Source organism: Sarcophilus harrisii, chromosome 2, assembly GCF_902635505.1.
Source record: "Sarcophilus harrisii chromosome 2, mSarHar1.11, whole genome shotgun sequence".
Classification (NCBI taxonomy): Eukaryota; Metazoa; Chordata; class Mammalia; order Dasyuromorphia; family Dasyuridae; genus Sarcophilus; species Sarcophilus harrisii.
Window position 1 is genome coordinate 491,329,184 of NC_045427.1, and position 13,951 is coordinate 491,343,134.

Genomic DNA, 13,951 nt, shown 5'->3' on the forward strand with positions numbered 1-13,951 from the left:
GACTAAGAGGAGATAACTTACCCAAATTTACATAGTGATTGAGTTAGCAGAAATAGGACTAGAATTTGTATTGGTTTTTTTGTGTGTTGTTGTTTGTTTGTTTTTTGTTTTACCTCAACTATATCACGTTGCTTCTATAAACAAATAATTTAAATTATATTAATTTAGAGGGAAGAACTTTAGAAATAATTCTAGTTATATGATACTAAGCAAATCACTTCACCTCTATTTACCTCAATTTCATCAATTGTAAAGTGGTAATAGTAATAACACCTACCTACCAACGTGGTTGTTAGGATGAAATGAGATAATAGTTGTAAAATGCTTATCACTTTGCCTGACAAGTAGCAAGTGCTATGTAAATCTTAGTTATTATTATTATTATTATTTGCTTAAGGTCACACAACAGTTGATTAAACAGTCAGGATTAAAATTTAGATCTGCATATTCTAAATCTTAATGTCTTTCTACTATATTACTGCTACACTATAATAACCAAATTATTAATACAAATTTATGAACTTTGTATTCATGGAATAACTGTAAATCTATGTGCTTTATCCCAGAAGTGAACATCCAAACTAGTTGTAGTGTTCTCTTCTTTTCTCAAATATATGATCATTCTCTGGGAGCAGGTTTCTTGATAGCCTTCGTTTCAGTTCAGATGACTAATCACCTCAAATGCAGCCAGCTGATAAAATCCTTTATTATTTCTTCCAAAATAGCCCGGTTAGTTTTCTTAGAGGCCTCTCTCCCTCCTTGGTTCCACGAGCTCTTGCAGCTTCTCTTTTGTCACCTCCAGCTCTCTCTGAATCTCCAGTTCTGCCTAACTGCAGTCTCTAGCTTCTCAATCTCTACAACTCACTGACTCCACTGAATCAGCTCCTTTTATGCTCTTTTAGAGGTGTAAACTCAAAGGCTGACTCTTCCTCCAAGAATGGGATTGTGGGAGGTGTAAACTTGTGAATCTCATACTAAATCCTGAAATCTCCCAAATTTGTGAACTAATGTGTAAGCTAATGTGTGAACTCTCAAAAGGGTAAACATAAACATTGTTTCTATCAATTCCATTGAGTTAACACCTTGTTTCAAGTTCTGGCTCATAACAATTAGTCACACCAAATTCTGACTGATGACCTGATGAAATTTTAATATTCCCCATTCTTCAGCAATGTTAGATAAAATGCATAAATAACAATGTGTTCACTCACCTTATGATATCTTTGGGACATCTCTCTAAGGAGAGATAGAAAAAGACTGGTTAATCCAATGAGTCCAAAAAAGAAGTGAAGTTAAGTATGGGGATATGGGAAGCTCATTTTTTCATGAGAAATAATTTTCAATTGTGGTTGTGGGGAGTCATCGGGAAGTAATTTTAAAAAGATTTTAAAAATAAGTTGACTAAAAATAAAATAACTAATAATAAAGTTAACTTCATTTTTAATGTCAAGGAGAAAATTTAAACTGCAGAAAAATTAAAGTCTTATCTGTTTCACTGAAGTAATAAATATCACTTCTTTGCAAACCATAAGCCATGATTTTAGACTCAAATTTCATTTTATATATTCTAGGCATAAATAAGAAGAAATACTTTCTGAAACCAAAAAGATAGACACGTGAATGAGCTGGCTGGGAATCCATGAGGCTTTATCATTCTCATGTTTGGTTCATTGCCTTAGATTGAATCATGACTTCTAATTATAGGTTCCTAGGAATTAAGATCTAGAAGACAGATTAGAGATGATCTGATTCAATGTTACTCACTTCTTTTATCCCCACCATTTACAAATGAGGAAATTGACACACAAATACCCCAGAGAATTAAAACGATTTATTCAAGGTTACATGGGCATTAAGTAAGACTTTGAGTGTTTAGACCTATGTTTTCTAGTTCCAAATCCAGTGTCTTGTTGAGAGTAAAGGAAATGAATAATACTCTTTATGGTGGACATGACAGTTACCTTAGATGAGTATCAGTGGGACTGAATAACTCCTTGGGATAGGTAAAATTCTTAAATGTGTCTTGGATCACTCTTGATCCTATTTGTATCTATGTCCTGGGTAATAGTATAAAGATTATGTTCACTGAATATAGTGAGTTTAATAGGAAGAAGAAAAATTCTATACAAGCAAATGTAGGCTAAAGGTCTTAAAGACAAAAACCATATTACAAAGATAGCATTTGAAGTAAAACTAGAAATTTAAGGTTATATACCTTTTAACAAGATAAGGTCAAAATAGGTACATGATTAGACATAAAGGGTAATACCATAAGCAAATTAAAAGAGCAAGGAATAATTTACTTCTCAGAGAAGGGAAGAATTTATGACCAAATAGGAGATAGAGAACATTAGAAAATGCAGGATATCCCTTCAACAATGAGATTATTCAAACCAGTTCCAATTGTTTAGTGAGGAAGAGAGTCAGCTATACCCAAAGAGAGGGCTATGGGAACTGAGTGTGGTTCACAACATAGCATTTTCACTCTTTTTGTTGTTGTTTGCTTGCATTTTATTTTGCTTCTCTTTTTTTTCTGGTTTGCTTTGACTTTTCTTGTGCAGAAAGATAATTGTATAAATATGTATGCATATATGGATTTAACATATATTTCTACCATGTTTAACATATATTGGACTTCTTGCCATCTAGGGAAGGACGTGGGAGAAGGAGGGGAAAATTGGAACACAAGGTTTTGCAAGGGCTGATGTTGAAGAATTGTCTATATATATGTTTTTGAAAAATAAAAAGATTTAATAAAGAAAAATAAAAGAAAATGCAATATAAGTAATCTTGATTACATTAAATTAAAAAGGTTTTGCACAACCAAAGCTATTGCAGTGAAGATTAGAAGGGAAGCAGAAATCTGGGAAACAATTTTTACAGTCAGTATTTCTTATAAAGGCCGTATTTCTAAAATATATCAAGAAGTCAATCATATTTATAAGAATACAAACCATTCCCTAAATGATCAAAATATATGAACAGGCAGTTTTCAGATGAAGAAATTAAAGACATTTATAGTTTTATGAAAAAAAAAACTTTCTAAGTAACTATTGACAAAAGAAATATAAAGTACCATCTCTCACATATCAGATTAGCTAACAAAACAGAAAAGAAAAATGATAAATGTTCAAGAGGATGCAGAAAAATTGGAACATTAATGCATTGTTGGTGGAGTTGTGAAATTATCCAATAATTCTGTTCAGCAATTTAAAACTATGTTCAAAAGGGTATAAAATTGTGCATGCTCTTTGAGGTCTGGATCTCAAAGAGATTAAAATGGAAGTTAAAATGGAAATGAAAAGAATTAAAAATGGAAAAGAACCCACAGGTACAAAAATGTTTATAGCAGCTCTCTTCGTGGTGGCAAAGAATTAGAAATTAAGGAGATACCCATCAATTTGGAAATGGCTAAATAAATTGTGGTATATAAATGTAATGGAATACTATTATTCTGTGAGAATGATGAGCAGGTGTATTTCAGAAAAACCTGAAAAGACTTACATGAATTGTTGTTGAATGAAGTGAGCAGAACCAGGAGAACATTGTATACAGTATCAATATTGTGCAGATGACCAATTTTGATAAACTTAGCTCTTCTCAGAAATATGATTATTAAACACAATTCTAAAAGATCCATGATGGAATGCTATCCACATCCAGAGAAATAAATATGGAGTTTAAATATAGATTGAAGTTTTTACTTCTTTTGGTTATTTTTTTTCTTTCTCATGAGTTTTCCATTCTGATTCTTTTTTGCAACATGACTAACGTGGAAATATATTTAATATGATTGTACATGTATAACCTACATCAGATTGATTGCCCTATCGGGGAGGCAGGAAGGGAGAGAAGCAGAAAAATTGGAAATAAAATTAATAATAATAATAATTTAATACTATACTATATAAAATAAATGTCAAAAAACAAATAATTTTTTAAAGTAATCATATATAGAAAGTAATTAAGAGAATAACAAGTGTTGTTTTTAAGATAGACAGAAGACTTACCAAGTAGTTTCCATTCCCCAGTATTCTTCCCAACTTGACAATATAAAATTAGGAAGTTCTGACAGTATCGTCCATAACAAAATAGTTATTTTCAAGATCTATAAAAGGAAAGAATTAGTGGTAATGTGAAGCTTCCACTTTCTATTCAAGGTAAAAGTCAAAGACGTGTATCTATTAGTCTTTTGTATGCCGTGGATAATTAGGACATGTTTGTTGAATTAATATTAATATCCTAGTCAAGAGCATAAGCACTGGTCATCTTGTTTTAATAATAATCGCAAAAGCATGCTATCACAGGAACTCTGAAGAGTTATATTTCATCCATCTTCTTCCTCTTGAACAAATGTTGAAATCACTCAACAGAATGTGATTTTTTTATTTTCTTTTTTCTTCATTTCCCCCTAATGTAGCCTCTATTTGAACAGTAACAGTAAAGAGCAACAAGCTGATAGCCCATTGAAAATTGAATTCTCACATTTGAACTGGCCCTTGCATTTAGCTTTTAAAAGATGAACCTACTTAGGAGAGATAGGAACAGACACATATCATACCCACATAGGTGAGGATGAACTGGGTAAAGAACCAGGTTTCCATGTGAATTCAAAAGGTAACCACTTGTATTTAACAATTGGTTCCAAAAGAAGGTTTTTTTTTTTAAATTTGAACCTCAGTTAAAGAAAATGGGAGAAGACACTGAACTGTTCAGATTCATTCAAATTTTGAGAGAGGATCCCATCAACATTATCTTAATGACTCCAAAGAAAAGACATATTAGAACACCAAGAAATAATGTTCACTGAAGATATCCCAGACTTATCCCTTCTCTGTTATACTTCCCTTAGCCTATGAAAATGGTTCTGAGAGCAGAAATTCAATTTCTAGTAGATGAATTGACTCATCTGGACACATAACTTAATGGATTCTTACTGTATCACTGCATGCAAGCACTTAAGAATAAATGAATGAATGAATGATCAACTTAACAAGGATTCTTTCATATACATACAGGTAATGCCATGCTCTCTGCATTTTCTCCTTAGTCATTCCATTACTTAGATAGAAAGAGTTTAGATACATGATTTCTATGTCCAAATATACTAACCTGGCATTAAAAAGTACATAAGTAGGTGATTCTCACTAATCTCTACTATCACCAGTATGAAGAAATTTAATTCATACAGGCCATTATAGGCACTTAATGTTCACATCATGGAAAAACAGAAAAAATACTGCACTAGTGGCCAAGAAACACAGATTTGAGTTCCAGCTTTTATATTAACTGGAAATCATCTGATCTCTCTGGATTGTACTTCACACATGAAGAAAAGTAAGAATAAAACAACCGGACTTATTAAATTTTTGCATTCTTTCCAGCTGTAAATTATATTGGCTTGATTCTCCTTTGTCTATGTTCAAGACCCCACTTATGACCAACCCTTGACATTGCTGTGCAATTTTTTCAATTCTCAGCATCATCTAAAAATATATTTTTGAACAATTTAAAATTACACTATCTAGACTTATGTCTTGTATACCAGGGACAGATTTCTACAACTTTTCCAGCCTATGAAGGTTGACAGGATATGAATCTTCTTCCTCAAATAATGGAGTAGCAAGAACAAGAAATCCAAAATGGGAGGTGCTGAAAGGCCATTTTTATGTATTATTCATTCCTTGGTATTATAGGACTTTCATCTTATTTTATTTCAAGACATGCAGACCCCAGTATGGAAAAAAAATCCAAATTTTTAACTATGGCTACTTGATACTCCAAAAGGAAACTGGTGATTTTGAAGGACACCTTTAGAACTATGAGCTCAGGAAAAAACCAATCAGCCTCTAGGTCAGATGGTTGGTGAATAAACAAATTATGACATGTCACTGAAGGACCCTGGCACTTATAAATGAAAGGGGCCTGAGAAAGCAGCTATTCTAATCTCCACATTTGACAATTGAAGAAATTAAGGCCCAAAGAGATATATTTGCTTAAGAAATACAGGTAATAGGGAGTAAAAACAAGATCTCCAATCTTTCAAAGAAATATTATTGTCCTTCAAAGAGACAAATATGCAGAATGTAAAAAAGTGAGATTTACAAGAAAAGGTGCAGGAAGAAATCTGAATCAGAAAAATTGTGCATATAATAAATATATAAATACAATTATTATAGTTTTCTAAAGAAAATGAGAACAACAAAATATATGGTTAAACACATTAAGATGATATTAGAAATTAGAAATATTATTGTTATTTTGTTGGATTTTCCTGTTAGCTAATTTTTAAGTTTGGAGTATAGACTGCATGATTTGATTCCTTACTTTGTCTATTTATTTAAATAGTTATATAGTTTATAACTGACTACATATATGCATATATGTATATACACATGTATATGTATGTAAAAGAAATATAGCTTTCATTATTGCTATTAAAATCTTGTAAGGCAGGAGCCATTTGATATATTTGATTTGTTTCTATTCCATGAGGAAAAATTTATACCTACATGATATTTACTTTTAACTTTGTATTGCTCAGGGATAATGGTTGCAGTGAGTGTGATATTAATTTGTTGACATATGTTCTTCCAACTAGAAAATAAAATTGATATTTCTTGTGTATTTTGCTCCATGAACTTTTTGGGATTCACATGCATTATAAGATATTCAATAAAATCACAGTTCATATATTGCTGATAGCCTAATTGCCAGATCTGATAGCCTTCTCCAAATGGTCATTCTTTTTTATTTCTCTGCAACATTTGACTCTATTAAGCATTTTCTCATGATTTTCCTGTCCCCTTTCGGTTTTTCTGATCCTATTCTTTATTAATTCTCCAATCATTCTGATAACTTCTCAGACTGCTTAATTGAACATATGTCACACCCATTAATCATGAGTTTGTTCTGGTTCATCTTCTTTTTCTTTTCTATATTCTTTCAATTCTCATGGGTTTAAGGATCATCTCTTTGAAGATTACTTATAGATCTTTATATTTAGTCTTCCTGAGGGCTGTAATACTGAATCATGGTCACTAGTATAATACATAATCATGGACATCTAGAATTGAATGTTCAGTAGGCATCTCAAACTTAACATTTCTTTAAAAGAGCTCAACTGTTTTTCTTCTAAATCTACCCCTTTTCCTTATTAGTATCATGCTTTATTTGAATCACCATTATTTGAGTCATCTAAATTCACAACTTGTATCATTCTTTTTTTCTCACTCTCACTCATCTCAATTATTCAAATATTTATCGAATCTCATTGTTTCTATCTCTATATATCTTTATTAAGTCTCTGTTCTACTTCAGGCCCTTAGTACCAATATCATTTCAATAGGCTCCTACTTTACATCTCTGCCTTTGGTCTCCCTTTGTCTAATCCATCAGTAACAACAAAGTCTTTGTCTTCAAAACACTGATTATTTAGATATTTTGATACATAATTATTATAGATAAATAAATGCCTCTCTATGCTTATATTAAATGAAAACCAGTATCAAAGGATATGGATAACTTTTTAATATCAAGTCTGTCACTACTTCATGGAACATATTCCTTCTCTTATCTCCACCTTTACCAATTCCTGTTTCCTTTACAACTTAGTTCAAGTGTCACTTCCTAGATGAAATCATTCTTTATTCCTTCTTTCCCCAGGTGGCAGAGCCTCACCCTTCTAAATTACTTGATATTTACTTTAAACTGACTTTGTCCATTTTCATGTTGCTTGTTTCATGAGAATGTATACTTTTGGTTAGGTTTCAGTAATTTCAGTCTTTAAATCCCAGCATCTACCATAGCTCTTGGCATGAAGGAGGCATTTAATAAAAATTTGTGTATTAATTGATTGATTAATTGATCAATAGCTTGATTAATTGATGCTTCAGTGCGACATTGTGAAAGAGTTTTAAATCAAGAGTTGGGAAACCAAGAAATTTTATTTCTGCTACTTGTTCCTTTAATGATCTTCCCAAAATTCTATGACCCTCAAGTTTTTATTTGGAAAATGAATAGATAGGATTATATAGTTTCCCAAATCTAAATGCTGTGCAAATTAGCAAATAATTAGTTCAGACCTAGACAGTACCACATAATTCTGTCAGAATTTCCAAAAGTTGTACTCACTTGGTGTAGGTTACTGTATCAATATCTGCATTCTCTTTGACTTTGAAGGAAGAGATTTGAAACCTGCTTTGTCCAGCTGGCATTTTCTCCTTTGGTCTGTTGCAATGGAATACCACTTCCCATTAATCTAAAGTGAGCCATGAAGTGAGATGACATTAAAAAATTGCCCAGCTCCTTTGAGTATATACTGGCTTTCATTCTGATACAAGCATAGAGACAGGTGTTTATTTATCTATAATAATTATATAAGTTTATTTCAATTTTTAAATACAAAATTCCAAGAATGGTTAGAATAAGTGCCAAAACATTGGAGCCAATAAGGAAAAGACTGACTGGGAAGGAAGGCAAGAACCTAATTCTACCTATGGCTAGGAATGATCAAGAATGGTCTATAATGGCCTCTAAGAATTGGTGCTTAGATCCATAGAATATGAGAGTCATCAGTTGATGACTGATGGCCTGATGTCATAGATATATCGACTATTTCATTTTCCTCCGTACTTCTCAGTAATAGTCACCTTCTTCTGAGAAGTATATGGAAAGAGAAGGGATTTGAAGGAATAGAAGACAGAAAGATGAAAGAAATGAAGAAAAAGAAACAGAATGTGGTACCAGAAAGAAAGGATAAAGATAAAATTACCATAGTTTTTTATTCCATACTCAAATCCTCCATCTCAGAAATGAACAGTAGAGCTCAGCTTCATGGTATCTGTTCATGGTATCCAGGTTTGAACTCAATATTTTCACTGGCCCATTTTTTAGGGTCAACTACATTGGCCATACATAGGCCAATGGCCAGAAGTAGAAGCTTCATCCTTATTAAGGAAATTTGTTCTTCTCTGACTGGAAGTAGAAAGATATATTAATAGGAATGAAGAAGGACACTAAGTCAGGTTCCTTTATATAATATCCTCATAAGTTGGCTTACTACAAGGGCTTGGCAGTGTATCTTGCATCCACTCCTCCCCCCAAATTCATCTTTCACACTTTCCCCGTCATACACGCATACATATACACACACTGAGTCAGCATTCACCAGCTGTTACTTAATTCTGCCAAGAGATATACTATTTTCCTTAGAATTTTGTGCTTATGTTAGGATTGTTTTAAAATTATCACTGGTACTATCATTTCAATAAAAGAATTGCATTATTCTTGGCATTTAGTGATGTTATATAAGAGCAAGACTAATTTTTAGAACAATTGTTGATCTTATCTTTTGACTAGGATGTTAGATCAGATTAAACACTTAATGTTTCTTATCTAAGTACAAAATGCTCATTTTAAAATGACTCAATATGAGGAAGAGAATGAGAAATCAGTGCCTATATTTGCTTTTACTGAATTATGAAATAGAAAATTTTTTATTTTATTGTACTTTATTTATTTTTAATCAATCATGTTGGGGGAGAAAAATAAGAGCAAAAGGGAAAAACTATGGGAGAGACAAAAACAGAAAAAAGAAGTGAATATAGCATGTGTTTATTTACATTCAGCCTCCTTAGTCCTTTTTCTGGATTCAGATGGCATTTTCTGTCCAAAACCTGTTGAGATTGTTTTGGATCACTGAACCACTGAGAAGAACCAAGCATTTCATAGTTCATCATCACATATTCTTGCTGTTATTGTGTACCATTTATTCCTGGCTCTGCTTGTTTTGCTCAGTATCAGTTCCACAAATCTTTTCAGGCCTTTCTATAAACAGTTTGTTCACCAATTTTTTATAGAACAATAATATTCCATTACCTTCATGTACTTCAACTTGTTCATTTCCCCAATTGATGGCCATCCACTCCTTTCCCAATTATTTGCTACCACAAAAAAAGAGCAGCTACAAATATTTTTACAAATGTGGGTCCTTTTCCCTCTTTTATGATTTTCTTGTGATATAGACCCAATAATGACACTGCTGGGTCAAAAGGTATGAGCAGTTTTATCGCCTTTTGGACATAGGTCCAGCTTGTTTTTCCATAACCCCTCTAACATTTATCATTATCTTTTTCTGTCATCTTAGTCAATCTGAGAGGTGTGAGATAACATCTCAGAGTTATTTTAATTTGAATTTCTCTAATCAATAATTTTTTTCACATATAACTATCAATGGCTTTAATTTAATCATCTGAAAATTGTCTGTTCATAGCCTTTGACCATTTATCAATTGGGGAATGACTTACATACTTATAAATTTGGCACAGTTCTTTATATATTTTATTTAAAAATTTTTTATTATAATAACTTTTTATTGACAGAACCCATGCCAGGGTAATTTTTTTACCTTATCCCTTGCACTCACTTTTGTTCTGATTTTTCCCTCTCCCTCCACCCCCTCCCCTAGATGGTAAGCAGTCCTATATATGTTGAATATGTCGCAGTATATCCTAGATACAATATATGTGTGCAGAACCAAACAGTTCTCTTGTTGCACAGGGAGAATTGGATTCAGAAGGTAAAAATAACCCGGGAAGAAAAACAAAAATGCAAACAGTTTACATTCATTTCCCAGTGTTCTTTCTTTGGATGTAGCTGCTTCTGTCCATCATTGATCAATTGAAACTGAATTAGGTCTCTTTGTCAAAGAAATCCACTTCCATCAGAATACATCTTTATACAGTATCGTTGTTAAAGTATATAATGATCTCCTGGTTCTGCTCATTTCACTCAACATCACTTCATGTAAGTCTCTCTAAGCCTCTCTATATTCATCCTGCTGGTCATTTCTTACAGAACAATAATATTTCATAACATTCATATACCACAATTGACTCAACCATTTTCCAATTGATGGGCATCCATTCATTTTCCAGTTTCTAGCCACTACAAACGGGGCTGCCACAAACATTTTGTCACATACAGGTCCCTTTCCCTTCTTTAGTATCTCCTTGGGGTATAAGCCCAGTAGTAGCACTGCTGGGTCAAAGAGTATGCACAGTTTGATAACTTTTTGGGCATAATTCCCGATTGCTCTCCAGAATGTTTGGATTCGTTCACAACTCCACCAACAATGCATCACTGTCCCAGTTTTCCCACATCCCCTCCAACATTCGTCATTATTTTTTCCTGTCATCTTAGCCAATCTGACAGGTGTGTAGTGGTATCTCAGAGTTGTCTTAATTTGTATTTCTCTGATTAATAGTGATTTTGGAACACTCTTTCATATGAGTGGTAATAGTTTCAATTTCATCATCTGAAAATTGTCTGTTCATATCCTTTGACCATTTATCAATTGGAGAATGGCTTAGTTTCTTATAAATTAGAGTCAATTCTCTATATATTTTGGAAATGAGGCCTTTAATTTTCTATTTTGTGATCAATAATGGTCTCTAGTTCATCTTTGGTCACAAATTTCTTCCTCCTCCACAGGTCTGAGTACAAAAGCTTTTTAATTTGATGTAATCAAAATTTTCTATTTTGTGATCAATAATGGTCTCTAGTTCATCTTTGGTCACAAATTTCTTCCTCCTCCACAGGTCTGACAGATAAACTATCCTATGTTCCTCTAATTTATTTATAATTTCATTCTTTATGCCTAAATCATGGACCCATTTTGATCTTATCTTGGTATAAGGTGTTAAGTGTGGGTCCATGCCTAATTTCTTCCATACTAATTTCCAGTTATCCCAGCAGTTTTTGTTAAATAATGAATTCTTATCCCAAAAGTTAGGATCTTTGGGTTTGTCAAACACTAGATTACTATAGTTGACTATTCTGTCTTGTGAACCTAACCTGTTCCACTGATCAACTAATCTATTTCTTAGCCAATACCAAAGGGTTTTGGTGACTGCTGCTTTATAATATAGTTTTAGATCAGGTACAGCTAGGCCACCTTCATTTGATTTTTTTTTCATTAATTCCCTTGAGATTCTCGACCTTTTATTCTTCCATATGAATTTTGTTGTTATTTTTTCTAGATCATTAAAATATTTTCTTGGAAGTCTGATTGGTATAGCACTAAATAAATAGATTAGTTTAGGTAATATTGTCATCTTTATTATATCCGCTCGGCCTATCCAAGAGCACTTAATATTTTTCCAATTATTTAAGTCTGACTTTATTTGTGTGGAAGGTTTTTTGTAATTTTGCTCATATAATTCCTGACTTTCCTTTGGTAGATGGATTCCCAAATATTTTATGCTGTCGACAGTTATTTTGAATGGAATTTCTCTTTGTATCTCTTGCTGTTGGATTTTGTTGGTGACTTTATATATTTTAGAAATGAGACCTTTATCAGAAATACTGGCTGTAAAAGATTTTGCTTTGTACTTACTTGCTTTTTAATCTTGTTTTTGTTGGGGGGTTTTTGTGCAAAATCTTTTTAATTCAATGTAATCAAAGTTGCCCATTTTGCCTTTCATAATGTCCTCTAGTTCTCCTTTAGTCATAAATTCCTCCTTTCTCCAAAGATCTGATAGGTAAATTCTCCTAATTTGTTTATGGTATTATCCTTTATGCCCAAATCATGTATTCATTTTGACATTATTTTGGTATGAGGTGTGGGATGTAAGTTTATGCCAAGTTTCTGACATTATTTTCCAGTTTTTCCAGCAATTTTTGTCAAATTGTGAGCTCTTATTGTAGAAGTCGGAGTTTGGGGGATTATCAAATCATATATTGTGAGAAATGATCTAGACCAGGAGGCCGCGGAATGTGAGACATCTGGAACATCAAGACATGAGAAATTATCTAGACCACAAGACCATGAAAGATGAGACAACCAGACCACCAGGCCATGGAAGGCAAGACATCTGGAACACCAAGAAGTGGGAAATGATCTAGACCACTAGGCCACAGAAGGCAAAACATCAGGACCATGAGGCCAGGGAAGACAAGACATCTGGAACACCAAAATGAAAGAAATAATCTAGACCATGAGGTCACAGAAGACAAGACATCTAAAACACCAAGACATGAGAAATGATCTAGACCACAAGGCCACGGAAGACGAGACATCTGGACCACCAAGACATGAAAAAAGATCTAGACCACGAGGCCAAGGAAGACAAAACATCTGGACCACCAGGCCATGAAAGGCAACATATCTGGAACACCAAGACATGGGAAATTATCTAGAACATGAGGCCACAGAAGATGAGACACCTGGACCACCAAGATGTAAGAAATGATCTAGATAATGAGGCTACGGAAGATGAGATATCTGGACCACCAGGCCATGGAAGGCAATACATCTGGAACACCAAGACACAAGAAATGATCTAGACCACGAGGCCACGGAAGGCGAGACATCTGGAAAACCAAGAAGTGGGAAATGATTTAGACCACCAGGCCATGGAAGATGAGATATTGGTGGCCCCAAAGTGGAACTGTTGGTGGCAACATGGCTCCAAAATGTGGGAAATGATCTAGATCACCAGGTCACGGAAGGCAAGATATTCTTGACCACTAGGCCACAGAAGATGAGACATATGGACCATGAGGCCATGGAAAATGAGATATCTGGACCACCAGGCCATGGAAACAGAGACATCTGGAACACCAAGATGCAAGAAATGATCTAGACCACCAGGCCATGGAAGGTGAGATATCTGGACCATGAGGCCATGGAAGAATAGACATCTAGACCACCAGGCCATGGAAGCCAAGATATCCGTGGCCCCAAAGTGGAGCTGTTGGTGGCAACATGGCTCCAGAGTAGAGGCTGTCCATGGCACCAAAGTGGAGACTAGAGTGGAGGCCATCTGTGGCACAGAGTGGAGGCTAGAGTGGAGGCCATTCTGTGGCACCAGAGTGGAGGCCGTCTGTGGCACTGGATGGAGGACATCCGTGGCTCCAGAGTGGAGGCCGTCTGTGGCACTAGAGTGGA

General features: G+C 34.0%; 1 non-coding gene across 4 annotated transcripts in view; it reads right to left on the reverse strand.

Moving 5' to 3' along the window:
* LOC105749164 overlaps positions 1-9,013 on the reverse strand; it is a 33,282-nt gene extending 24,269 nt beyond the window's left edge. The window contains exons 1-4 of one of the 4 annotated variants that reach the window (XR_001120384.2): positions 8,774-9,013; positions 8,134-8,229; positions 4,011-4,108; positions 1,212-1,236 (exon numbers count right to left, since the gene is read on the reverse strand). This is a non-coding gene — a transcript (uncharacterized LOC105749164). Of the gene's footprint in view, positions 1-1,211; positions 1,237-4,010; positions 4,109-8,133; positions 8,261-8,773 lie in introns of all 4 variants that reach the window. The other 3 variants (XR_001120382.2, XR_001120387.2, XR_001120385.2) reach the window with 3 other exon arrangements.
* Between the last annotated feature and the right edge of the window lie 4,938 nt (positions 9,014-13,951).